At 36.9% G+C, this 26718-nt stretch overlaps 2 long non-coding RNA genes across 4 annotated transcripts in view; one reads left to right on the top strand and one right to left on the bottom strand.

The window, feature by feature from the left end:
* Positions 1-26718, bottom strand: part of LOC112659718 (uncharacterized) — a 247427-nt gene that overhangs the window by 88355 nt on the left and 132354 nt on the right. For both annotated transcript variants that reach the window (XR_007413889.1, XR_007413890.1), the window contains exon 4: positions 11701-11822. This is a non-coding gene — a long non-coding RNA (uncharacterized LOC112659718). The remainder of the gene's footprint in view (positions 1-11700; positions 11823-26718) is intronic.
* On the top strand, positions 680-25102 carry LOC112659717 (uncharacterized). Of its 2 annotated transcripts, none has more exons than XR_003136461.3 (4): positions 680-881; positions 3336-3499; positions 10327-10535; positions 24741-25102. It is a non-coding gene; the product is annotated as an uncharacterized LOC112659717 (long non-coding RNA). The 2 variants fall into 2 exon arrangements; XR_003136462.3 differs by lacking the exon at positions 24741-25102 and adding an exon at positions 14064-14201.

Below are 26718 nucleotides of genomic sequence, written 5' to 3'. Positions count from 1 at the left end.
GACACTTACATGCAAAAAGAAAGAAAGAAAGAAAGAAAGAAAGAAAGAAAGAAAGAAAGAAAGAAAGAAAGAAAGAAACCAGACTGCTTAAACCGTACACAAAAAATATACTCAAAGAAATTAAAGCAATAAATGTAAGACTTGAAACTATAAAACTCCTAAAAGAAAACAGGAAGTAAACTCTTAAACAATGGCCTTAGCAATATTCTTCTAGATCTGTCTTCTGAGGAAACCTAAGCATTCATCCACAGATGAGTGGATTAAGAAGACATGGTATATATATATATATTCAATGAAATACTACTCAGCCTGGGATCCCTGGGTGGCGCAGCAGTTTAGCGCCTGCCTTTGGCCCAGGGCCTGATCCTGGAGACCCAGGATCCAATCCCACGTCGGGCTCCCTGTGCATGGAGCCTGCTTCTCCCTCTGCCTGTGTCTCTGCCTCTCTCTCTCTCTCTCTCTCTCTCTCTGTGTGTGACTATCATAAATAAATAAAAATTAAAAAAAAAATACTACTCAGCCATAAAAAGGGATAAAATCTTCCCATTTGCAACAACATGGATATTGCAATACCTAGAAGGTATTGGGCTAAATGAAATAGGTCATAGAAAGACAAATACCCTATGATGTCACTTATTTCTGGAACCTAAAGAACAAAACAAACAAACACAAACAGACTCATAAATACAGAGAATAAACTGATAGTTTCCAGAGAAGAAAGATGTGGCAGATGAGAGAAATTAAGTGAAGAGGATTAAGAGTTACAAAACTCCAATTACAAAATAAATAAGCCACAGGGATGAAAAGTACAGCATACGTAACACAGTAAAGAATACTGTCCTAACTTTATAGGATGACAGATGGTGTCTACCCTAATCATGGTGAGCATTTCCTAATGCATGTAACTGTTGAATCATGATGTTATACACCTGAAACAAATATATTATTGTGTATCAACTAATTAAGAAGAAGAAGAAGAAGAAGAAGAAGAAGAAGAAGAAGAAGAAGAAGAAGAAAAGATTCAATTCAGCAGTTGTTTCAAGATCTACTACCTGAGTAACTCTGTGGTCATCTACAATTATTCTACAGAGTACATCAGATTTTAGAGCTATCAGATTACCTAATTAAACAGAGATGTGATACGGACCACTGCCCTATAGTGTTTAAGTCTTCAGTTATGGCATTAATCTCTGCTATCCCCTCTTGGATTCCATACTGTTTTCTATTTATTACATCATCCAAGGGAGACAAGTTTGGGAGGTTTCCATTTGGCCATCTTCATAACAGCTGCTCTTGCAGAGACTAGAGACAGAACTGTTGATCTAACTGTCAAATACATCAATTTTAATTATGCACTTAGGGATTACAGACATGGCCACTGAAAGCATCTGTACACCCAGGGTGCTCACAGGGAGTCAGATCTCCATGGCTTATCTGGCCACTCTAAACCTCTGCTCTAACAGGAGAGCTGCGATGATGGGTGGGTCTGGAGGTATCAATGCCTACTTAGAATCTGTGTTCAACAGCCCTAGAAATGTCTGGGTTGAGGCCCCTTGTCCCCTCAAGTGGATTCACATGAGTCTATGGCTGTAGACCTCTTAGAAAAAATTGGGGGACATCATTAGATGTTGCCCCAGCAACATTACTTGCTGTAATGTTGGCAAAGTTCTTCCTTCTTAGAGTTCTCAGGATAATAACTGTGTCTGATCTATTAACTTAAGCAATGGACTATGAGTTACTCTTGAGGTAATCACTCTATCTTTTGCTCCTACCTTTATACCTCTTTTTAAAATTATATTTGCTAAGCAGAACCTCAGACGCTGTGCTCTTTGAGATAACTATTATCTATTAACCATTTCACAGCTCCTGACTGGTTAACTTCCCTCGACTGCCCCTCATAATCTTACAGCCATTATATTAACTGTGGACTTATGGCTTCAAGAAATTAACCACAATTATCTGGCCATTTTTACTTCACGGCCATATCGATATACGAACAATAATAGGCCTAATTCGCGACCACCTCTTTTACCATCACCCTTGGCAAACAGAGCAGTCGTCCATGCCCATCAAACTTCTTAGTGATGGCAGTACCCTTTACACAACACATTACCAGCAGCCTCAGCAAATCCTGCATTCTTTGGCCCCCGTAATAGAAGGAACATTGTGCTCTGATGTATCCTCTGGCCTTACACAGTATACCCATTCCAGACAACACACTTTTTTCTGCTTCTTTATTCCATCCTTTTCCAGGGCAACTCAAGTATTGCCACTTCGTGGACAGTGAGCCATTGTTTACTCCAGGCTTCTAAGACCTCAACTATTATTCAGTTTGTTCCCCTCCCCTGGGATTCCTAGGGGGACATTACAAGCTGAGTCCTAGAAGAGTGGCCCCAAATTAAAAGCTCTTGTTCATCCAGAATTACATTCCTGCCCCTTGACCAAGCATGTTCAAAATATAATCCCAGGAGTATTCTCCTGGCTGTAACAGGTATGTGCAAACTACCCTTCGGATTTTTTTTTAGGTATATGAAGTCTCTTTCCTTTCCTGTAAAGCTCAGCAGCTCCCCAACCAAGTTCTGTGAGGATTTAACCCTAATTATCAGCCTCAGAACCAAGTAAGAAGGTGGAGGAAGCTCCTGAGGGGGGTGTTTATTGTTTTATGGGGAAGAGATTGCTGTAAATGTGATTTTTCAAAGGTGTCATCATACCTATCACAGCATTCCTCTCCCTGTGACATTTTCCCAGGTCATGACTGAAAAGTCCTTATTCACTGAGCTACACCATCTACCCATGCCCAATTGAACAAGCAGGTTATCATCTTCTTCACCTGCCAGTTGGTAGATGAGCATGTACTACATCCTCCTCTGACAACCAGTTTTCTCAAGCCACATGGTATCACTCTGTCCAACTATGGGAAAGAAAATAGCCAGGAAGATGGGGAGAGCCATCAGATCATCATATGTGACTAAGTCAAAGACAGAGGAGGGAGATTTGGGTGAAAGAGGCCTCACCTGGTGAGCAGTCTAAGCAAAGTTTGGTAAGACTATTCAGCAGTCCTCAAACCAGAATCAGCTGCCAATAGGCTCCCTTCTAACTCATGAATGGGTCTGTTTTTGCAGAGCTGCCACACTCATTCCATGTCTGGGATCATCCCAGGGGAAACTATGTACTTGATCAGAATGTGGAGGTGGATTTCAGTTTAGTCTCTGAGTTCAGGCCAGTTTCAAGGGTGTGCAGACAGACGGTGCTGTCAGACAGGGAAATGCACTTGTGTAAACGTTCGGCTGCTGTACTGAAATTCTTAAATATATCTCCGGACTTGTGTTTTGTAGGGACAATGGAGTGCGCTCAATAAGAGACAGAGCATGTGCAACATGCATGCCAGCCATTCCTTGCTGCCTCTTCACACATGGAGCTCATGATACTGCATAAGCACAGGATCCTGGCATAGCCATGATGCATAGGCATGACAAGCCAAACTCAAGACCAGTGCAAGGTAAGTTTGTCTTGTCTACAACTCAGTAAGTAAGGCTACTAACAGAGGCCAAGAAATCATAAACCAGAACTTACCTCAAACCAGAGAAAAGGCAGTACACTCCAAGAAATATGAATGATCATAGAACCACATCATAACTTATATTACTATTCTGTATTACATAATCCCTTATGCTGAAAATGACCTAGAGAGAAAAAGGAAGACCCATAGTTTCTTTTCCTTTCCGTCTTTCCTTACCCTTCAGATCAAGCTGGAGGTAGAAAACATCAGTAAAATGTGTGTGTATCAAAAAGTGAAATAAAAACATTTGAGTTACTTTCTCAAGTTTTCATCTTTCTGGTAAGACAAAATACATATGCATGCACAATCTACGAAACAGAATTGTGTAATTCAGGGATCCTACACATAAGTTAAATGCTCATATATTTGCATTTAAAACTGGCATTACACAACATAAAGAAGAATGGTAAAATTCAAGCAAGTCATTTAGAATTTTAAATATTTCTTTACTTAGGATAACATTAAATATCAAAATAAAAACCACCATGAAAAGATGAGAAAGATAGCAGAAGAAAGAAAACAAATTCATATTTTAATATCTTTCTTGATACCTTTTTCTTGCCTTTGGAACAATGGATCTCACATTTTTATTTTGAAACAGGCCTTACCATTTCTATACACTAACAATGAGACTGAAGAAAGAGAAATTAAGGAGTCAATCCCATTTACAATTGCACCCAAAAGCATAAGATACCTAGGAATAAACCTAACCAAGGATGTAAAGGATCTATACCCTCAAAACTATAGAACACTTCTGAAAGAAATTGAGGAAGACACAAAGAGATGGAAAAATATTCCATGCTCATGGATTGGCAGAATTAATATTGTGAAAATGTCAATGTTACCCAGGGAAATATACACGTTTAATGCAATCCCTATCAAAATACCATGGACTTTCTTCAGAGAGTTAGAACAAATTATTTTAAGATTTGTGTGGAATCAGAAAAGACCCCGAATAGCCAGGGGAATTTTAAAAAAGAAAACCATAGCTGGGGGCATCACAATGCCAGATGTCAGGTTGTACTACAAAGCTGTGGTCATCAAGACAGTGTGGTACTGGCACAAAAACAGACACATAGATCAGTGGAACAGAATAGAGAACCCAGAAGTGGACCCTGAACTTTATGGTCAACTAATATTCGATCAAGGAGGAAAGACTATCCATTGGAAGAAAGACAGTCTCTTCAATAAATGGTGCTGGGAAAATTGGACATCCACATGCAGAAGAATGAAACTAGACCACTCTCTTTCACCATACACAAAGATAAACTCAAAATGGATGAAAGATCTAAATGTGAGACAAGATTCCATCAAAATCCTAGAGAAGAACACAGGCAACACCCTTTTTGAACTCGGCCACAGTAACTTCTTGCAAGATACATCCACGAAGGCAAAAGAAACAAAAGCAAAAATGAACTATTGGGACTTCATCAAGATAAGAAGCTTTTGCACAGCAAAGGATACAGTCAACAAAACTCAAAGACAACCTACAGAATGGGAGAAGATATTTGCAAATGACATATCAGATAAAGGGCTAGTTTCCAAGATCTATAAAGAACTTATTAAACTCAACACCAAAGAAACAAACAATCCAATCATGAAATGGGCAAAAGACATGAAGAGAAATCTCACAGAGGAAGACATAGACATGGCCAACATGCATATGAGAAAATGCTCTGCATCACTTGCCATCAGGGAAATACAAATCAAAACCACAATGAGATACCACCTCACACCGGTGAGAATGGGGCAAATTAACAAGGCATGAAACAACAAATGTTGGAGGGGATGCGGAGAAAAGGGAACCCTCTTACACTGTTGGTGGGAATGTGAACTGGTGCAGCCACTCTGGAAAACTGTGTGGAGGTTCCTCAAAGAGTTAAAAATAGACCTGCCCTACGACCCAGCAATTGCACTGTTGGGGATTTACCCCAAAGATACAGATGCAGTGAAACGCCGGGACACCTGCACCCCGATGTTTCTAGCAGCAATGGCCACGATAGCCAAACTGTGGAAGGAGCCTCGGTGTCCAACGAAAGATGAATGGATAAAGAAGATGTGGTTTATGTATACAATGGAATATTACTCAGCTATTAGAAATGACAAATACCCACCATTTGCTTCAACGTGGATGGAACTGGAGGGTATTATGCTGAGTGAAGTAAGTCAGTCGGAGAAGGACAAACATTATATGTTCTCATTCATTTGGGGAATATAAATAATAGTGAAAGGGAATATAAGGGAAGGGAGAAGAAATGTGTGGGAAATATCAGAAAGGGAGACAGAACGTAAAGACTGCTAACTCTGGGAAACGAACTAGGGGTGGTAGAAGGGGAGGAGGGCGGGGGGTGGGAGTGAATGGGTGACGGGCACTGGGGGTTATTCTGTATGTTAGTAAATTGAACACCAATAAAAAATAAATTAAAAAAAAAAGAAAAAAAGAAACAGGCCTTGCAAATAATATAGCCAGACTGCATTATAGTAGTGGCCACATGGGTTTTGGTGTGCAGAAAACCTAGAATGCAAACCTAAGACATCTGAATCACAAATAATTGTTTTGCTCACCAACTCACATGTCCTCTGAGTATATAATGCCCTCTTCTCTCTCTCTTTTTTTTTTTTCCTGTCAAAACATGTTTAAAAACTCCTAGGGGGATATTCTTCACTAATGTTCTATATCCCAAACCAATGTAAGTGACACGTGGTGATGATTACACATGTCAATCATACTTGGAAAGGGTGCCTGCTTTATCCCTGTATCGGAGTGTGGCTCACTTGTTCAAGGATTTGTTGTATATTTTTCTCCTTAAAGTAGATACTAATACTTTGGGCTCTGTAGTCAGACTGGCTAGGATGCAATTTAACTGCATAGTGTGACCCAATGCACTATTTAAGCTCTAACAGGCTCATTTTCTTCATCTGAAAAATGGGGCTAATTCAAAGCAATTTGTTGGGTCAAAGAGATGCTTATCATGGTGGCAAACACACACACCTGTCAGTCAGTGTTATCTATTATTATCAAGCCACTCTAGGGCAATTTGAAATTCTTCAGAAACCAAGATCTATTTCATGAAAATTACCCTTATGGTGAAAGACCATACCATGGCAACTAAGCTAATGATGCATTTGATCTCTCAGACCATTACCTGCCCAACTCAGCCTTTGCTTAACACATTTTTTTTAAAATAGTTTGCTCCCTCTGGGTAAATTCATCAGAGCTATTTTCTCTTTCTGGTTTACCAAAGTTTAAATTAGAAGATGACTTCATTGCCGATCTTTGAGTTAAAATCTGAACAAAATAAAACAAAACACAGGCCATGTTGCTTCACCTTCCTGGTCTTTGCCATGATCCTGATTTTAAACAAATTATCCAGTGGTCTTCTAGAAATGCACCCATCACTCTTTTCCAGTGCTGAGGTTTCACCACAGTCTAAGATCTTTAGAGTGAGGAGAAAGTTACATAGGCTGGTACCTTCAATGGTTCTTCCTCAATTCTATGTTATCCCTAACTATAAAGTGAGTTGAGCCAGAATTCTGCTAAAACACAACAACAAGAACAACAACAAAACAAAACCGTGATCTTGGGCAACTTAGTCAAGACCCAAAGACATTGCTGAAGGTTCTAGCCTGACACAGGATAAATGCAGTATAAATATGATTTTAATGAATGGATGGATGAATAAATTTTAAAAGTAAAGAAAGAAAAGACTCCTAAAAGAAAACACAGGCAATAAATACTTTGATGTTGGCCAAAGAAACATGTTTCTATATCTGTCTTCCAAGGCAAGGGGGGAAAAAAAGCAAAATTACATTATTTAGACTACACCAAAATAAAAAGCTTTTGCACAGAGAAGGAAACCATTAACAAATGAAAAGGCATCCAACTGAATGGATTGAGATATTTAACAAATGATATAGCCTAGGAAGGGTTAATGTCCAATATATGTAAAAAACGTCTAGAACTCAATACCAAAAATAAATAATCCAGTTAGAAATGGGCAGAGGACCTGAACAAACATTTTTACAAAGCAGACATACAGATGGCCAAAAGGCACATAAAAAGATGCTCAACATCAGAAATGAAAACCAAAACATAAAGCATCATCTTTTTGGCTAAAATCAAAACAAAAAATAATAAGTGTTGGTGAAGACATAGATAAAAACAAAACTCTCATGCACTGTCGGTTGGAATACAAATTTGTGCAGCCGTTGTGGAAAACAGTATGAAAGTTCCTCAAAAAGTTAAAAATAGAAATACCAATATGATCCAGGAATTCTATTCCTGGAATGAAAATACTAATTTGAAATGATATGTGTACCCCATATTTATTGCAGTGTTATTTACAATGGCCAAGATAAGGAAGCAACCCAGAAGATGTGCATATTCACAATGGAATATTACTTCTCTATTTGCAAAACATGAATGGAGCCGAATGTATAATGCTGAGAAATAAGTCAGTCAGAGAGAGACAAATACCATATGACTTCACTGATACACAAATCTTTAAGAAACAAAGCCAACAAAGCCAAGATTCTGAAATTTAGAGAACTGGTGGTTGCCAGAGAGGGCATGGGTGGATAGTTGAAATACAGGAGATTAAGAGGGTAGTTATCATAATGAAGACTGCATGATGTAGCGAACTGTTGATCCATTATATGCCTGAAACTAATACAATACTGTGTATTAATTATACTCAATAAGAAATTTTTAAAAAGAAAAAGGAAAGGATTAATAAATGTGGTAGAAACTACTCCATCTCCTGTATATTCAAACCTCTGTAATAATTGATTTATTCTTTTTTGACTTACCTTTTCCATGTCTCACTCCCCAAATCATGGGCATATACACATGGAAGGACCACTGGAATGTTTGGAACATTCTATCTAGACTATATTCTTCTTACTGAAACTTTTCAAAAACACAGAGGGATAAGGAAAGACAGTTTTCTAGTTTAACTAGTTGTGCTATTAATGTAAAAATTGTGAATTACGGTTCTTTAATGAAGTAAGGTGAGTGTCTCAGAAATTATTGAACAATGTCTTCCAATGAAAACCACCACAAGAGATTTCCTATTAGCCAATTCCCACACTCCAACCAATTCTACTGAGGGGGAAGACATAAGTGCACATACATCAGAGCAGAGAGTACAGAATACATAAGGCAACTTTAAGTAAGAATACAGCAAGGTAAGGAGCACTTAGCAAAAATCTGAAATGCCACCTCATGAGTTCACAGTAGTGATGGACCGACTGGTCATGAGAAATAGTCAGTAGGCAATTTAGAACAAAAAATAACATCTCTTTTTTTATATATCAAAGTGTATAATAATTTTTTAGCATATCATTTTTCTTGAGTGCTAAGACGCTTTAAAAATTGGAGGAAGTAATCAACCAATTAGTTAAATTTTCCCCTTTTGTTGTGACTTTTGAAGATAGGTAAATTGTCTTAAAAGTGATGGATGACAAATCTTAAAAGACCAAATATAGAGATTTGAGCTGATCAAATAAATGTAATAGCAGGGAGAATACATTCAACACAGGAGCTTCTTTTTAAATTTTCTTCCTTCAAGAGAGCAATAAATAAAGCTGTAATATCACACATATGGGTCTTAATTAATTAATAGAAGTTATTTTTTTTCATTGAGAAGGCTCAATTCTTCCACTTTCCCATAATCTTGTTAATTACCTAGGCTACTTTGGGATGTGTGGGTGTGTGGGTGTGTTTTCCTTTTCATTTGGTCACATAGCTAGACTTATCCAGCTTTTAGAGAAATTATAGTCCTCATAAAACATCTTGTCTTTACTGATTCCTTATTATTTTAATTTGGGTCAGTGGGCCATGGGCAATTAATTAGTTTTGCAATTGACTCAAGATTTCTAAAATTTCATTTGACATTTTACATCCCTTGAAGTGAAACTAAAATCACATACAAAGCAAAAAAATAAAGACATGACACACTTAATTATAAGCTTAAAAAAACAGCAATCCAGAAAAAAATAAAAAGCTCAAATATGGTTTCTGCCTGTATCAGCTATGCAAATGTATACTCTGACAGTTTTAACTAGGTCACAAGTAATGTAAATGAAAAAAGAAAAAAAAAGAAAAAGTCAAAGCTTAGACTGGGACTCCAAACATTACCTAAAATACTAATTCCAGAATATAAATAATTTCATCTTTAAAAAAATCACCATTTTTCCCAAGTTAAACAAACCTGAACCAAATAAAAATTTATATTCAATACCAACAAAACAATTTGTTCTCGGTTATACACTTTGAATATTTACATCTTGGAGGAGGTTTTTCTGTTTGGCATAATATGAGTATTATCATTTCTGGGCTTCTAAACTCCTTAGATAATGATAAATTAATTTAAAAATATTTTCTGAACACTAAGCACAAGCATTTGGTACAGATGACAAGATACACTGAAAGAATAATACATGAACCCTCTATCTTCTGCTCTCCAGAATCTAAATCTGAAATGTAGCAATTTAAAAAACAACACTATTTTTTTGTCCTTTGTTTGTTTTTAACAAATTAATAAAGCAAGATTTCCTACAATGTGTGAAAAAGTATAGGTAAATTCTGAAAAGACATATTCCTGTCCCTGCAGGGCTCTGTTAGGGGCTGTACTGTGTTTCTCCAAAATTTACATGTTGAGGTCCTAACCCTTAGTACATCACAAAGTGACCATATTTGGAGAGAGGGTTTTTAAAGAGATAATCAAATTGAAATGAGTTCATCAGAGTGGGTCTTTATCCAATAGGGCTACCGTCTTTGTAAGCACAAGAGATTAGGACATATGTCCCCGGGGCAAATACAATGTTGAAGACACAGGAAGGAAAAAACAACCATCAACAATTGAAGGAGAGAAGCTTCAGAAGAAATCAACCATCTAGTGGAGCATCCCATCCCAAGGCCTTAGCTCTTTGCCTACCTTGCAATTCTGTGCTGTGGCACTATCGCCAATACTGGGTAAGTCTGTTAAGAGCAGACTAGATCAAGTTTCTTGTTAAATGTGAATGTGGCATCCTGAGGGGTATTCAGGAAGATCAAAATTTCCCGTGGGACAGAATAATGCACTCCTTTGACCTTGATTATTTTCCTCATATTTAATTTTAAAGCCTCTGAGATAACCTGGTATTTTTGAAGTACAATTTCCCTGAGTAGATGGTTCTAACTCAGAACCTGAATCCTTACAGTAACCTTGAGTATCATTACATTCAGAACTTAGAACGCTATTTGGCTTAGGAGGTTTACATTTTTTTAAAGATTTTATTATTTATCTGTTTATTTTAGAGAGAGAGAACATGAGTGGAAGGAGGAGCAGAGGGAAAGGGACATGTAGACTCCGTGCTATGTGGAGTCCCATGTGGGGCTCAATCCCACTACCCAGAGATCATGACCCTAGCTAAATCCAAGCATTGGCCACTCAACCGACTTACCACCCAGGCACTCCAGGGAGTCTTACATTTCATCTGTATTTCCAGCTTGGTAATTAAGAGAAGATTACAGTTTTTTAAAACTTTGTCATGATACATTTTCAATTATGGCAAAAATTGTTCTGCAGCTCATCAAAAATGATTCAATAGGGGCACCTAGGTGGTACAGTCCATTAAGCATCCAACTTTTGGTTTTGGCTCAGGTCATGATCTCAGGATCATAAGATCAAGCCCTGCATCAGGCTCTGCACTCAGCCGGGAGTCTGCTTGAGATTCTCTTTCCCTGTCCTCCTGCTCCTCCTGCTACTGCTTTCTCTCTCTCTAAAATAAATGAATCTTAAAAAAAAATGTATCAATGGAGGAGTGTCCAAGCACTTGAGCAATAATGGACATTGAGTGTCCAGCATGGAAGGGGATATTGGAAAAGAAACATCAACAGGTGCCAGAATATTTTTTAACATACCACAGGACCTGTAGACAGTGAGTTTATATATTCTATCAATATAGTTCTGTGATACTTAATAGAGGCAGGAAAGAAATGAGCTTTAAAAAATGCCTTTGCTTGGCTAACAGAAAACCTGGAACCATTTGCCTTGTGTCCACAAGACAGTGCGGTCAGTAGGGCACAGGCAAGACCTGCCACTTGAGAACTAAAAGCAACAAATGGAAAGGCTGAAATTGACAAGGCTGTAACTCACAAGTGTCCAAACCTGCACTCAGATGCTCTTGGGCAGCTCCCGCTGGGGCTCTAGCTGGGATGTCAATTGAATTTCAGTTGCGTGAAAGGAGCTCTTGGTCTACTGGGAGCAACTATTCTCTGCTGAAACATGGACAAAGAGTTTTAGGTAATAATCAGACACTAAAAGTAACCATCTGGATAAAAATACAATTGTTCTCTCTTCCTTATAACTGGCTTTAGCCACAGGAACACATATATGGAACTAAACTAAAATGGCAGCTTTAGCCTTCATTTCCTATTAATTAGATATCACCTACCTTGCATGGGAGCCTCACTTATTATTCCAGTCAGTGATGAGAATCTTACAAAGACAGCACGCTCACTCTGTGAGAATGTGAGCCCTCTGACCCTTGCCACCCAGGAGAAAGGGAAGTACATATGTAAGAGGCCATGATTACAAAATGAATTATTAAGGAGAGAAGTCAATCCCAAACAGCCATCACATTCAAAACAACTTCTATGGCTGTGGCCAGAAGTGGTCCAACAAAATGTCATATGTATGGGAATTCTTAAAAACAAAAGGGTGATGGTGAAATCATCGTTCAGTTAGTCTATCAGATAGTATTATGATAACCCACCATTTCCACATTTCTACATTATATGTGTCCTGGGAAAATATAACAAAAGCAGAAGAGATGATCTTGGAGTTTAAATCTGAATGAAAACCAAACTAAATCATAAACACAGATTTCCATCCCTATGCATTATAGGGATTCTGCAACAGAGGGAAATAGGTGTGGGAGTGTTAACCTGGACAGGTCTGGAGCAAATAAATTTTAACCAAACATCTCATAATAAAACAAGATCTAGGTCAGAGGAAAGAAAGCAAACTGGCATCCAGAAGAATTTGCATGGAGAAGAAATAGCCTAATGTCATTGATAACCAGTGAATTCTCTCAAAGCAAAGCTCCCTCCAGTGCATGAAAAGAAATAAACACAAGGAACTGGTCATTGTTCAGGTTGCTCTTTAGTACATAATGGAATGTTTGGGATCAATAAGGAAGGCAACTGAGGTCCACCCATGATTTTCTAATGTCAAGTAACCTGGTGAAAATAAAGCTTATGGAAGTTCTTTTTTTTTTTTTTTTTCAGAATGAACTGTATACATATTGGTATAATATTCCACTTAGCTCACACCTTTTGAATTGTTTTTGTGATAATCTGTACACTGAACCAAGTAAATCATCATTTCTAAATCTTGTTCGGTTAGAACAGTTGAGCCCAAATTATCACAATCTTGAATCAGGATATAGCCACATATTCTTATAATAGTCTGCGTAAGACATGCATTCTGCATACTTTGTTTTTTCCTGGTCTCCAATGTTTGACCCATAATGAGCCAAATATACAGAACATCCTCAGTAATTAGTTGTCATAATAAAACTGTCAACAGTGATATCCAGCTGGTGAATATCCACTTTGGTGAATTATTTGTGGACAAAAATACTATCGACTTACTACAAACACTAAAACTGATTAAAACCTCCCCCCCCTCCAAATGGATCAGACAGTCATACATGCGAGTGCTTTGCAGCAAGCTAGAGATTGCAGTTGGCAGTATCTCTGAATTCAAAATGAATTTAAAATGGAGAAGCATTTGACATCCTTAATGAAATTTTATGTTGCAGCTACCGGTACTTAAACTGCAGAAAATTTGTACAGAATTTCATTTTAAGAGAAAAGGAAATGAAGGCAAATGAGGGAAGGAAGGAAGTAGTAACTGAAACTCACAGGAGTTCAAAGAAGATCTCCAAAACAGACAAAATGAGTTTGTTACTGTCCCCACCAACTCAAGAACTATCACTTGTCAATAACAGTTATGGTTATGGTGAATTTTCTCCCTCATGACCACTTAGTGCACTGGCAAAGGAAAGCCAACAGAATGCCTTAAACTAAGTTCTGTGAATGAAAGGATGCTTTTTTGTACAACAAAAGATAACAGAGAAAGAAAGATAACCAATATTTGCATCTTATTGAAGGTTATATCCAGTTTGAAATTGACACATAAAACTCTACAATGAAGATTTCATGATAAATAATCATGCAAAGAAAAGTAAATGAGCTAGTGATATACATATAGAAGAAAAAATCTAGGAAAACTGTTTTTGAAAGAGTTTTACAGAATGTACAATCATTATTTTCTAATTCTATCCTTTTATCCAGGCCCCTGGGTTCCAAATATAAATGATCTCAACTTACTCTGAATAACTGTAGTGATTATAGTAGCCTCTCAGTAATTGCTGTTAGGAGACAGTGATTACATGATACTCTAATGAATTCATTAATTTTAATATCTAAAAATATTTGTGTTTCACATGGCAGTACTAAGAAGTGTTGCAAGAAGATACCAGCCTACATTCAGAAGTAATACCCTCAGAAATGTTGTACAATTTTCAATTTCTATATTCAGGATTTTGTTCAATCCCAAATGCAAGTTCAGATTTCAAAGTCCGGTCTTAGATATAGGTAAGTAACTTCCAGGTTTTCTAACAAAATTTCCAAGATTAAGGACACTTACTATGACCAGTTTTACAAAGCCGCATGAAGAAAAAATGTTTCTGAAATAGACTTTGCTTCTCTTGCATTATGCATGCATTAACTATTTCACCAGAAACATCTGCCTTGAAAAAGTTAGCAGGAATAAAAAAAAAAATAAAACACTTTCAGAAGTAAGGTTGGCAGCTCTAAGTGCCATTTATTATCCAGAGATATTTCAGATATGGTTTGATGAGAGTTAATTATTTGATCCTATTTAGTACAAAGGGAATGGAAGAAAAAGCATCTAATTGATGCATTAGTAGTCATCCCCACCTCCAAAAGTTGCAGGAGGCACTTTTAACAGCCATCATTTTCTTTATAGGGGATTTGCTCTGAACAAAATGGAATAGTCACTGTTTGTTCTATCTTACATTTATTTAGCAAAGGCATTATCATCCATCCCAAGCTCACACCTTTACAGAGTAAGAGATGTAGAAAGCAATGATGTTTTGAATAAGCAGCTCCTATTTTATTAAGTGCTTTTGGTTTTGCCTTAAGACCTTCTCAACTTGAGTAGGTTCTTTATCTGAGGTGCACAAATGGCCCTTCTATTTTCATTATGATACACTGTTCATCCATAATGATGGCGAAATCAATGGATTCTTTCTTTTTTCCTTTCCTGAATAATCTTCCTTTGGGGTTTGATCCTAATAATTAGTTTTGGGGGAAAATGAATGAAGAGAATCATAGTACTACTTTCTGTGATTCTGTGGAGTAAAAATATGTCAACTTTTCTACCATAAACATCTACCTCTAAAATTTTATGCAACCAACATAAAAATGATCCCTGGGCTGGAACTTAATGTTTCATCTTGCATTTCTTTCCCTTTTTTCTGCCCTTCCTTTTATGCCTTGGGAAAAAAAATGGGAATGTTTTCTCAAAAATTCCTTTTTTCATTGCTAAGAATGGCAAATGGAAAAAGACAGTCTGTTAAATGAGAAAGAAACTTCTATCAAGGTTAATTGTATTTTTAATAACGTGCAAGAAGCTGCTTGCCCTGAAGGGGTTTTTTTTTCTCAAATAGTAATAACAAACAAATGAAATGATGTATATAAAATCTGGCCCTGAAAATAGGACTGCACCCTAACGAAAGTGCTCTGATGCCCCGGGTTCTAGAATGTTCTAAAGTAAAATTTAAGAGTGGAATGCAAAATAAGAATTCCTTTTTACATATCACTTACTCCTCCTAATTTTCCTATCCAGAGCTTGCCAAAATTAGCACAGGGTTTCTAGAAAAAAAGTCTCTGTGGTACAGTTCAAAGTCTGATCTAGCCAGAAATTAAGGAAGGTGAATAACCTTTCTGAATCTCAGACTCCTCTTCTAAAAAAGCAGCCACCTGGAAGGACTTTGTAAAGACTCTTATCCTAAATATTAGGATATTTAAATATTAACCTAATAAAAAATAGGAAAGTAGGGCACCTGAATGGTTCGGTTAGTTAAGCATCCACCTTTGGCTCAGGTCATGAACCCCAGGTCCTGGGATTGAGTCTGCATTGGGCTCCTTACTCATCAGGGAGCCTGCTTCTCCCTCTCCTCTGCCCCTCCCCACTGCTTGTGCACTGGAGAGCTCTCTCTTTCAAATAATAAAATCTTTAGAAAAATAAATAAATAAATTTTACTGCATACATATATCCAGGCATGCTCAATCCTAAGTATTTTTACAAATTACCAAAATAATATTGGCCAACCCCATTCAATGATCCTGTATTAATTTATTCATTCATTCGAGTAATACTGAGTACCCAATATGTATCAGATTATGACACAGCCACAAAAATAAACTAACCCTCATCCTTCCCTGAACTTCCAGCTTCACAGCGAAGGTAGATAGTAATAGTTACCACAAAATTGACGGGGAATAGTATTTCCTTGGGGATACACATTGACAATATAATTTTCAAGGAATCTAGTATCTTCCAGTAACAGAATAATAATGGTGAATACTCCCCTATTTTGATAAACTTTTGTGGGAAATTAGGGAAATCCATAGAACAAATAATAGCCCCTACCTTTTCCTCCCCACATATACCTAATCTCTCTGACAACTACATGAAAAATATCCAAAATCTGGGTGAAATCTCTTTATCCATGTTTTAGTCACCTCTTAATTTATTCAGCTATACATTAAAGAGAGAGGTTCAACAGTGTGCCCTCTAAAGAAAACAAAATGACATTTGATTAAAAAAATAAAACCCCAAATTCCAGAATCTTTAATGTTAACCCTTCACCTTAACTCTTAACCTTAATTTTTTTTTTTTAATTTTTATTTTAACCTTAATTCTTAACCTTAATTTCCAGAAAGCTTTTCTCAGAGGATTTGTTTTGCTTTTTTTTTTTTTTTTTTTTTGACCAAGAGTAGTGTTATAATTAGCAAACACAACACACTGAGTTGTCCAATTGTTTTTTTATCCAAACGTTTCCTATTTTATCCAAATACAAATTCTACTTGTATCCAATATAAATTTCCCTTTATGCCTCACTCATCCCTGCTGTCTAGATTCTCTCTAAAGATTTATGGCCTCAAACAATTTCAAATCAAAGACCCCTAAAAAAATGTACAGAAAGGACATCATTTATTATACTCTCAAGGGAGCAAAAACTGTGTAACAATCAACTAAGCTTTGCCGCTCAAGATAACTACTTTCGTGTTACACCTAAAAAAAAAAAAAAAAAAAAGAAAGAAAAAAGACAGCCCAGTTACAACCAGGCCCATGTGTTTTTACTGTTGTCATTGTTGGTTTTCTTTTTTCTCCATGATCTGTGGAATGTTGTGATGGAAAGAACAGTAAGGTAATGTCAGTAGAAAGAATTGCTAAGAGCCAAAATACTAACTGAAGCAGTCCTTATGTGTTCAAAATAAGCTGCAAAATAAGTGCCCAGGAAAGGACCCAAAGGTAAATGCACTTGATCTTGTGTTTTGATTACATGAGTGACTTGCTAGTCAAACCTCTTTCGATTTGGATAAAGGCTCACCTTTAAAAGGCAATTGCAGGAATGCATATATGCTTTAGCATTGTTTTGCACTCTTCCTTGATCCCACAAGCTTTCTGGCACATGAAAGCAAAGGAGAGAAACAAGATGATAGACAACAGATTGTTTCTCTAAAAGCTGCAGTAGCAGGAGGAAAACAAAACAAAACAAAACAAAACAAAACAAAACAAAAAAACCTTCCAAGTAAAATGTTAGGGTAAACCTGGGTTCCTTTTAGTCTTGTTCTGTGTTTGCTTTTACGTTTACATGTTCACAAATAAATGATCCCAATTTTCAGCCAGGTTTTAAATATAGTCACAGAGAGAGAGAGAGAGAGGCAGAGACATAGGCAGAGGGAGAAGCAGGCTCCATGCACCAGGAGCCCGATGTGGGACTCGATCCCGGGTCTCCAGGATCACGCCCTGGGCCAAAGGCAGGCGCCAAACCGCTGCGCCACCCAGGGATCCCCTTCAGCCAGGTTTTAAATCTCAAGTTTTCCACTTACTGAGAAAAGAAACATACATAAAAGTGCAGGAGAATGATGTATCCAACTTTTGATGTGACAAAATGTTACTCTGGAAATGGAGCTGAATTACTGGTGCATTCTCAACTAGGATTACACAAAATATTGAATGGAAAGAGTCCAATTCTTGCCAATATAAAGATGACCTCTGAAATGTATTGTTTTCTCTGCCTACAAAATAGAATTTGTTCCACATTACAAAGAATAAAATAACAAAAACACAAATCTTTTATATGCAAATTACTTACCTTTTTAGAACAATATTGAACAATTATCAGTAATTTCAACTCAACCATAATTACCTATCTCCAAAAGGCCCAGCACTGAACTGATCTTTAGAATACAAAGATAAAATGGAGCACCTCAAGGAGTTCTTGGTTTACTAGGAGAGAGAAACGGATTACTACCACATTCATGAACAACATACAAATACAAATACAAATACAAATGTGCATTTTATAATGATCTATTTTAAGGAAGACTTTTTGCTCCTTTGGAAGACACATCCGTGAACAACCCTGATGGTGATAATTTCTAACTCTGACTTTCCCTGTGTCCCAGGACAGTGGTGGCTAGGAATTGGCCTCACAAAGCAGAGCTTTTTATTATTATTATTATTATTATTATTTTATTTATTTATTTATTTTTAGTTGACTGTGGTGGTTAGATTAGGCTGATGGAAGAACCTTGACAGGGAGGCACCCCCTGGGGAGGCAAGAGGGGCAAAGTATGCAGAATTTTTGAGGCTTCTTCTGGCATGAGTGACCATATACAATTTAAACTGACTTAACATAAATAAATAAATAAATAAATAAATAAATAAACAAACAAACTGACTTAACCAGTTCAGTTGTAATTTCCTACAAACTTGGAATTTACTGGCTTGCATAAGTGAACACTGCAGGCAAGATGGCACACATGAGGTTCTCATACACCTATTTCTCACTTTCCTCCAGGCTCTACACTCCTTTGTGTTGGCTTCTTTTACAGGCAAGTTTAAGTTAGCAGCAACAACGGACTACTACATCTCTGAATTTATAATCAATTAGTTTAAAATCTAAGCAAAAAGAGAAACTTCTTTCTCTAAATCATCTGGCAATTAAAAATTGATAAGTCAACGCTCTATCTCTGTCAGCTTCCTGCCCCAAAACTAATCTGTGTGTATCCATTAGGAATTATATTCAGCTGCTATAATGATAATGATTTAAAGAAGTCTAAGGCTTATTCCTCCCTCAAATTAAAGACCAAAGACATGTAGTCTAGCACCAGTATGCCAGCTCTCTGTGGATTAGAGAGACAGACTCAAAACTGTCACTGAATTATCTGAATAGAAATCCCGACATACTCTTCAGAGAAATCATTCTTAGAAATATTGGCAAGATTGCTGAATATAAAAGCAATATATAGTCATCAGTCACATTCCTATACAGAACCACATGGAGTGATGAAATCTTACATAAAATATAAAATCTTATTAGATTAAATTTATCATTTTCTCTTGCAAGAAAAGTATAAGGCACTAGACTAAACATAAGTGATTTGACTAGTATTAAAAGAAAAATTACAAAATTTTACCTTAATAAGTTTAAACATTAGGAAGATGTATATGCTCATGGATAAAAAGATTAAATAGCATAAAACTGTCAGTACGTCTTGAATTAACCTAGAGTTAGATGGAGTTCCAATAAAAATCCCCAATGGGGATTTTTTTTTCAAGAAACATGAGAAAAAAAAACTTATATAAGAAAGCAAAGAGTCTGGAATTTTTTTCAACGAACTTGTCAAGAAAACTTAAACGGACAAGCTCATAGGCAAGAGAGCAGGTGAGACACAAACTATGGATCCTATAGACATCAGGAGATCATGAAACTAAAGTGATTAAGAAACATGGTTACTGGCATAGAGATAGGGAAGTTGAGCAATGAAACAGAAAAGACCTACAGGTAAATATATAAATAAATTTACAATTAAAGTGGTGGGCAAAAGAGACTAACAATAAATTATACTAGGAAAATTGGTTATTTAATTTATTCAATTAAAAAAAATTGCATCCTTATCTTACACAATAAAAACCAAAAATTAATTTCAAAAAAATAACAAGTCTGACTATATGGTTAAAAAAACTTCAACAGTTTTAGAATGTCTTTATGGCATTAATATTGGAAAACATTTCTAAAAGTGACTTAAAGATCATAGATCCAGAGAAAAATATTGATAAATTGGATGCTATTCTAAATTTTAATTCTTTTGTGCATCGAAAAGCATTGCAACAATGTTAAGTCTCAGTCAGTCATTAGAAGATTATTTGCAAGATGAGTTAAATGCCAAGGAATTATGACCTACAAAATATAAAAACTTCTTCAAAATCTGTAAGAAAAAGACAATTTACCCAACAGAAAAACTGACAACAGGTATATATGGTCAATCCACAGAATCGGAATATATATATATATCACCAGTTATCAAAGAAACGTATATTCAAAGCATTTTAAAATGCCATCTTGTACCCAAGAAATTGTGAAATCCATTTAAAAACACACATGGGGGGATCCCTGGGTGGCGCAGCGGTTTAGCGCCTGCCTTTGGCCCAGGGCGCGATCCTGGAGACCCAGGATCCAATCCCACATCGGGCTCCCTGCATGGAGCCTGCTTCTCCCTCTGCCTATGTCTCTGCCTCTCTCTTTCTCTCTCTCTCTCTCTCTCTGTGTGACTATCATAAATAAATAAAAATTTTTAAAAAACACACATAGGGAGACAAACAATGAGAGACTCCTAACTCTGGGAAAAAAGGGTTGCAGAAGGGGAGGTCGCTGGGGTAACTGGGTGAGGGGCACTGAGGAAGGCACTTTATGGGATGAGCATTGGGTGTTATACTCTATGTTGGCAAATTGAATTTAAATTTTAAAAAATGTAAAAAAAAAGAAAAAAAGCCCACACACATAAATTAGGAAACTTAAAAATACCAGTACAGTGCAAATTGCTAGGGTCAATTTGGAGGATTATCTAGCAAAATAATGAAAAGTGGAAGATGATTTAGGAATTTAATCCTATATACCTATTCTAGATAAATCCCCACACATGATACATGCAAGTTTTGTACAAGCATGTGCAGAGCAAAAGTTGTAATATCAAAGAAAGAAAAGGAGAATAAATCTTTATGGATAGATAAATTTATACATATTATGGTATATTCACATATCATACCACAGTGTAAATAAACTCAATCTATATATTTCCACATTAAATATTTGCTATTTAGTGAAAAAGCAAGGACAAGAGGTATGATATGACACATGCAGAATTTTTCTAAAGGATTTATTTATTTTAAAGAGAGAGAGAGCAGGTGCTGGAGGGGCAGAGGGAGAGGGAGAGAGAATCCCAAGCAGACTCCGTGCCAACTGCAGAGGCCGACACCAGACTTGATCTTACATCTCTGAGATCACGACTTCTCAGCTAAAACCAAGAGTCAAATTCTTAACTGACCAAGCCACCCAGGTGCTCCCACACAATTTTATACTAGACTCTATTTATTAAAAATATACATTAATTTGGCAAAAGTACAAGGCTAAGGAAATGACAAACACTGAATGAGAATAGTATTTATGTCTAGGTGGAAGGAGTAGAGTGGAATTAGGAAAAAAATACTTAGGTCACTTCAGCTCATATTTGTAACATCTTTATATTATTTCATCTGAGTGGTTATTAATATATATCCAATTCATTGTTGCAAATACAGTTTTACTTTTGATACATTGTAATAGATTTAAAAAGATACCATGAGCCAGTTACTGCTTTTCTTAAAAAAATTCGATAGGAATGGGGTATGTAAGTAGACAACAGCAAACACAGAGGTAGTAATCTAAATCAGAGGTCTTCAAACTCTCAGGCCAAATCTATCCCACCACCTGTTTTATTTTTTAAATAAAGTCTTATCAGAACACAATCATACATATCTGTTTGTACATTGTCTATAGCTGCTTTGATGCTACAAGCAGAGAAGAGTATTTGTAAAAGAGATCATATGACCACCAAAGCCTAACAGGGCCTTTTACAGGGAAAGTGTGGTCCTTTACAAGGGAAGGTTTGCCAATGCTTTAAATGGTTGACATATACTTTGCTTGGCATCTATGTTTTAGTTTACTATATACATACTATTAACTAGGCAGTTTAAAGATATCATATTTAAATATATCAATATTTCAGAGAATAGTAATATTAAGCCCATATACAGATGAAGAAACTGAGATTTAGAGAATTTAATAGCTCAATCTTTCTGAATAATAAAAGACAAAAAAAAAAAAAAAGATTTCTCTTTCTCGAAGCCACATACTCATTTAAATCCTTTAGAAAAAGCCAGAAACGGATTCCTGAGCTCTTGATCTTCAGACTACAGGTAGAGGACGTTGGGTCAATTGTTGGAAGAGGGTCAAAAGATGCAAATTAATGTTATAAAGAACCCTCAATTTTGTCCCAAATAATTAGGGGTATTAATTTCCCTGGGAAATTACACAAACACATCCACACAAAACGCATCCTTTTGTTATTTCTTATACCAAAACACGCTGTTAACTTAAAAAGCCAATTACATGGCACTACAGAACACACCTACTCTGCTGAAGATCTGTTTTTCACAAAAGTCACTGATTAAATGCATGAAAATCACTGACGTAAATTGAGCTTTTTACAGTGAAATACAAGAGATTTTTAAAAATCTGCCCCTGAAAGACTATAAATGGCTTAAAGATTGAAAATGTGTGTACACTCAATATACATGTCCAGGAAATGAATTAATCATAATTAATCAGATCTGCTCAAGCAGTACTTTGAAAAGTGCTATGCCTAATACAAAGTGTCTTACTCTAAGAGAAAGTGGAAAGCTAGACTAACAAAATCAAGGTGCTCAAGAAAACATACCAACCACTCAGACTATCCAAACAGCCAGAGAATAAGAAGGTACAAAGGAAAATACAAGAATGATGCAGTCTGGCACTGAGCCTGATGTACTGGCACTGACTCTGAGCCTTGAGACCTGAAAGCATTTGGGTAGGTATATTAAGTTGGAGAGGACCAGAAATGGCAAAGGGAAGAAATCTACGACATATTCAAGAGACAAGATTCAAAGTGCTAACACTGCTCAGGTTGAAGTAGATTTTTCTATGCTTTCAGATTTGTGTTACATTTTCATTTGTCCTGAGTATTTCCAGACACCAATCCTCATCACATGCTAAGAAGATAGAAGACAAATATCATCAGTGTCCAAGTGAGTCAGATGCTTGAGACCACCTAAACTCTTGTTGCTGTATACTAAGAGGGATGGGATTTGGGAGAACCACAGATAAAAAAAAATCCCTGAGAGTCTTTGTGTCCTGCAGTGTAGACCTTTCTCATGCAAAGCCTCTCTTCACTGACACTGTTAAAGAATATGGAAGCAGGGTCAGTTATCACTGTCTTTGACACGTGGATTCAGGAGAAACACCAAATGATCAAGCATTAAAATTCCTGCTACATGGTTAATAATCTAGTCTCTATTGTGAATGTACAAGAAGACACATATCTAAATTTCATCTCCAAAATAATCCCTTTCGATGGGTCTTTAGTGAAGAATGGGTGGGGAAACAAAATCTAGTTTGGGCAAAGTGATTCCTAAAGATGTTGGCTTTGGACCCTCTAGGATGTTCTAAGTCACACCAAGAACTTAGTCAATGAGTACAGTGTGATTTATGCTTCCAGGCCATTAGGATATTGAGCTCTTGCAATGTGTTACACAATTTCTTTGGTTTTCAAAAAAAAAAAAAACTCACACAGCAATCACTAGCTATATAACCTTTAAAGAGTCACCTTACTTGATTGAGCATTGTTTTCTTCATCTGGAAAATGAAGCAACTATAGATGATCTACAAATGCAATCTTCTGTGTCAATGCATTGACAGAGCTTCTTAATAATGAAAATATAGCTCATTACAATTACAATAAAGAATAAAACTTCCATAATGTAAAAATCATCTGAGGCTCATCCGTGAGGGGATCTACTGGCTTGTCATTTAATTGCAACGGCACACAAAGTACATATATTTCAAAGCTTAATCCTGAAGGGCTATGGGGCAATGTTGTGCTAATGTGTGCTCCAGGCATCAAAATCCTTTAAGAGATTGTTTTAGAGAAACACGAGATTTAAGTAAAATGTAGAAATAACATTACTTGAAGTGGAAAAGGATGGAGATGAGGGAAAAAATATCTTCAGTGGAATTCATTTAACTGTGGGCAAAATCTGCATTGAGAGGATGAGAAGAGGACACAGTATGGGCCATGACAAAGAATTAATTCTCTTGAAAGGAGAAAGAGTTGGCCAAGTACATTTGCATGGACTCTAGCCAAGAGAAAAGGAGTGAAATCAAATTCCAACAAGGATAAGCATTAAATATATATTATATAAAACTACATTTATTCATAAAACCACCATGCTTTGTATTCTTAATTTTGAAGTATACTTTATCTGGACAACGATTATAAATTTAATAGTTAAATTTACTTTTAAATGTTTTAACTGTATTATAACAATCTCTAAGAATTGCTTAATTTAAGTTTCAGAAAAAGCAACAACATTTTGTGGGTGGAGAAGTCATCCAATCTTTATGAATTTCCACCCTTGCGAACCAAGAACATAATGCTAAAGATGCCTCATTCTAGGATGTGCAATGAGATTGTAGTTCAAGACCTGCTGAGCTAGCCAGAGACCTGGCTTGCTAACATATACCCTTTAGAATTAAAAGAGTGCACTCCACCAAAAAATAGAAATTTCTTCCCAGCCATAAATGAAACTCTTTCCAAAAGCACTTGCACAAGGCAGTCTTTGAAACCAAAAAACAAAATGAAATTTCTATTAGCCATGTGACTTTACTCAAATTCTACAATTCTTCCTGAATTTCCAATGCATCATTGTCAGATGAATGCTGTTTTGTGCTCCAGATTCACTTTCCACCCTTGTTGCCTGTCCTCCTGGGATGCTGAGGCCTAGAATACATTCACAGGGAGCCACTGCTTTCAGACTTCGGATACTGCAAAAAAGAAGCTGGTGCATGAAGAGGAGAGATGCATGAAGACAGCAATGTCAGGATCTCTAAATCCCTGTCTGTACCCACTCATCAAGGTGGGCTGCACTTACCCAAAATGCTATTCTTGACACAGTTCTCTCCACATTCTGGTAGCTGCTTGCTTTCCTCATACCCTGAGGTCTAGGGGTGGTTAACGGTTTCTCTGCTCTCTCCCGATCCCAATTCCTGCTCTAAACGTGGTTCCCCATCCCTTCCCCCATAACTGTACAAATGCCTCCTTTGTGAATAAACCTCTCGAAGTTTCCCAATATGTGAATGCAATGTTTTCCTGCTGCTGCACCTCATTTGAAATGTAGATAGTACCAGTAACCATTTCATAAGGTTGTTACAAGGATTGCATAGCAAAGTACTTGTGGGTAGTCTTCAGGTCATGTTCTACGTTCTCTAAAAATCAACTGTGAGATGAGAGGACACTGACGTGGTAATGCTTTCTTTAGGGAGAGGTAATCTCAATCAACAAAAGTGAGGCAGGGGTGGGGTCAGGGGAAGGGTCTAGGAAGGATGGGAAGTGTTGGAGAGGTGATGTGTCACCTCACTGGCCACTTCACGACAAGCTGGAAAAACACACAGACAATATTTGGCGGGTCACCCTAGGCACAAAACAAATTCTACTCACAGGTTGTTTGGAAAAGCTGTATCTTGAGCAATCTGGCAGAGACAAGGAAAGGATGCGTTTTCTGGGTGACCCTCTCTTGTTTTCCCTTGATCAAATTTGGTTCCAAATAGCAGTAACTCCCCAGGATTTCAGTTCATGCCATGAGGCATGCCTTTTGCTTCCTGGGAAGCCAAATTTCAGGCCCTCTGGTCAGGGTTTCATCCACATCCAAAAAGAGCAAATAAAGAGTTATCACATCATTTTAGACAATAGTTGACACGAAAAAAAATATCTATATATATGTTAATGAAAATGGAAGAAAGATGAGGCATTGAAAATCTGAGAAGGTGCCTAAGCTCCATCTGGTTCTCAGATAAGGCCAGCATTATCATCATTATCACTCTCCATACTTTAGACACTTGTCCTTGCTTTCCTGTCATACTACCTTCCCAAATGGTCCCATGTCACAATCCTTCCTTGAGAGGTGAACCCAGAGAAGACAGCACACCATCTGATCCCACACAAGTAATGGCTAAGCACAGAGAGAATCTGGGAGGAGGCCAGGGCTGGGGCATCTAAGCAGAACTCTTGCTTCTAGCGATTTTGAACTGCAACAGGGGAAGAGTGATATAAAAAGATCATGAGTGATATCTAGAAAATAACAGTGACTACTTGAATGGAAACTCAGAAAGCTAGGAAAGTGAGATAGTGCTTTGAGGAATAGTAGGGATGCTGGTGCTCACTCTAAGTTACATGCAAGGTATCACCTACTGTGATAAAGTAGCAGAGAGATCACAGGTATCCATACAGAGCAGCTTCGCAAATCATGAAAAATGAAGCAAATAAGCAGAGGCAAGAGGCCATCAACTTCACAAGGAAATGGAGAAGGTCATCAGTCTTGATTCCTGCTCTCCTGTGTCACCCAACTGCATTCTGTTTTCTATGCTTGGATTTTTGTAAAACCCCATGGTATCCCATGCAATAATCAATTTTTTTTTAGATTTTTTTTTAGTGACAGACTCTACTCAAAACAAACAAAAATAACCTATTATCTCAGAGGCCTAGAATGTCTATAGAATGTTTGTCTTCAGTTAGGGCTTGATCCAGGAATTTAGCGATATCATCAGGAAATGGATCTCATTTTCTTTTTCCCCTTGGCTCTCTTCTCTCCTGCTAAACCTCATTCCCTGCTATATTTCTCTCTCTCTTTTTTAAATATTTTATTTATTCATGAGAG

Source organism: Canis lupus, chromosome 11, assembly GCF_003254725.2.
Source record: "Canis lupus dingo isolate Sandy chromosome 11, ASM325472v2, whole genome shotgun sequence".
Taxonomy (NCBI): Eukaryota; Metazoa; Chordata; class Mammalia; order Carnivora; family Canidae; genus Canis; species Canis lupus.
The sequence above is the reverse complement of the archived record's forward strand: the minus strand, read 5'-3'. Positions and strand labels throughout refer to the sequence as shown.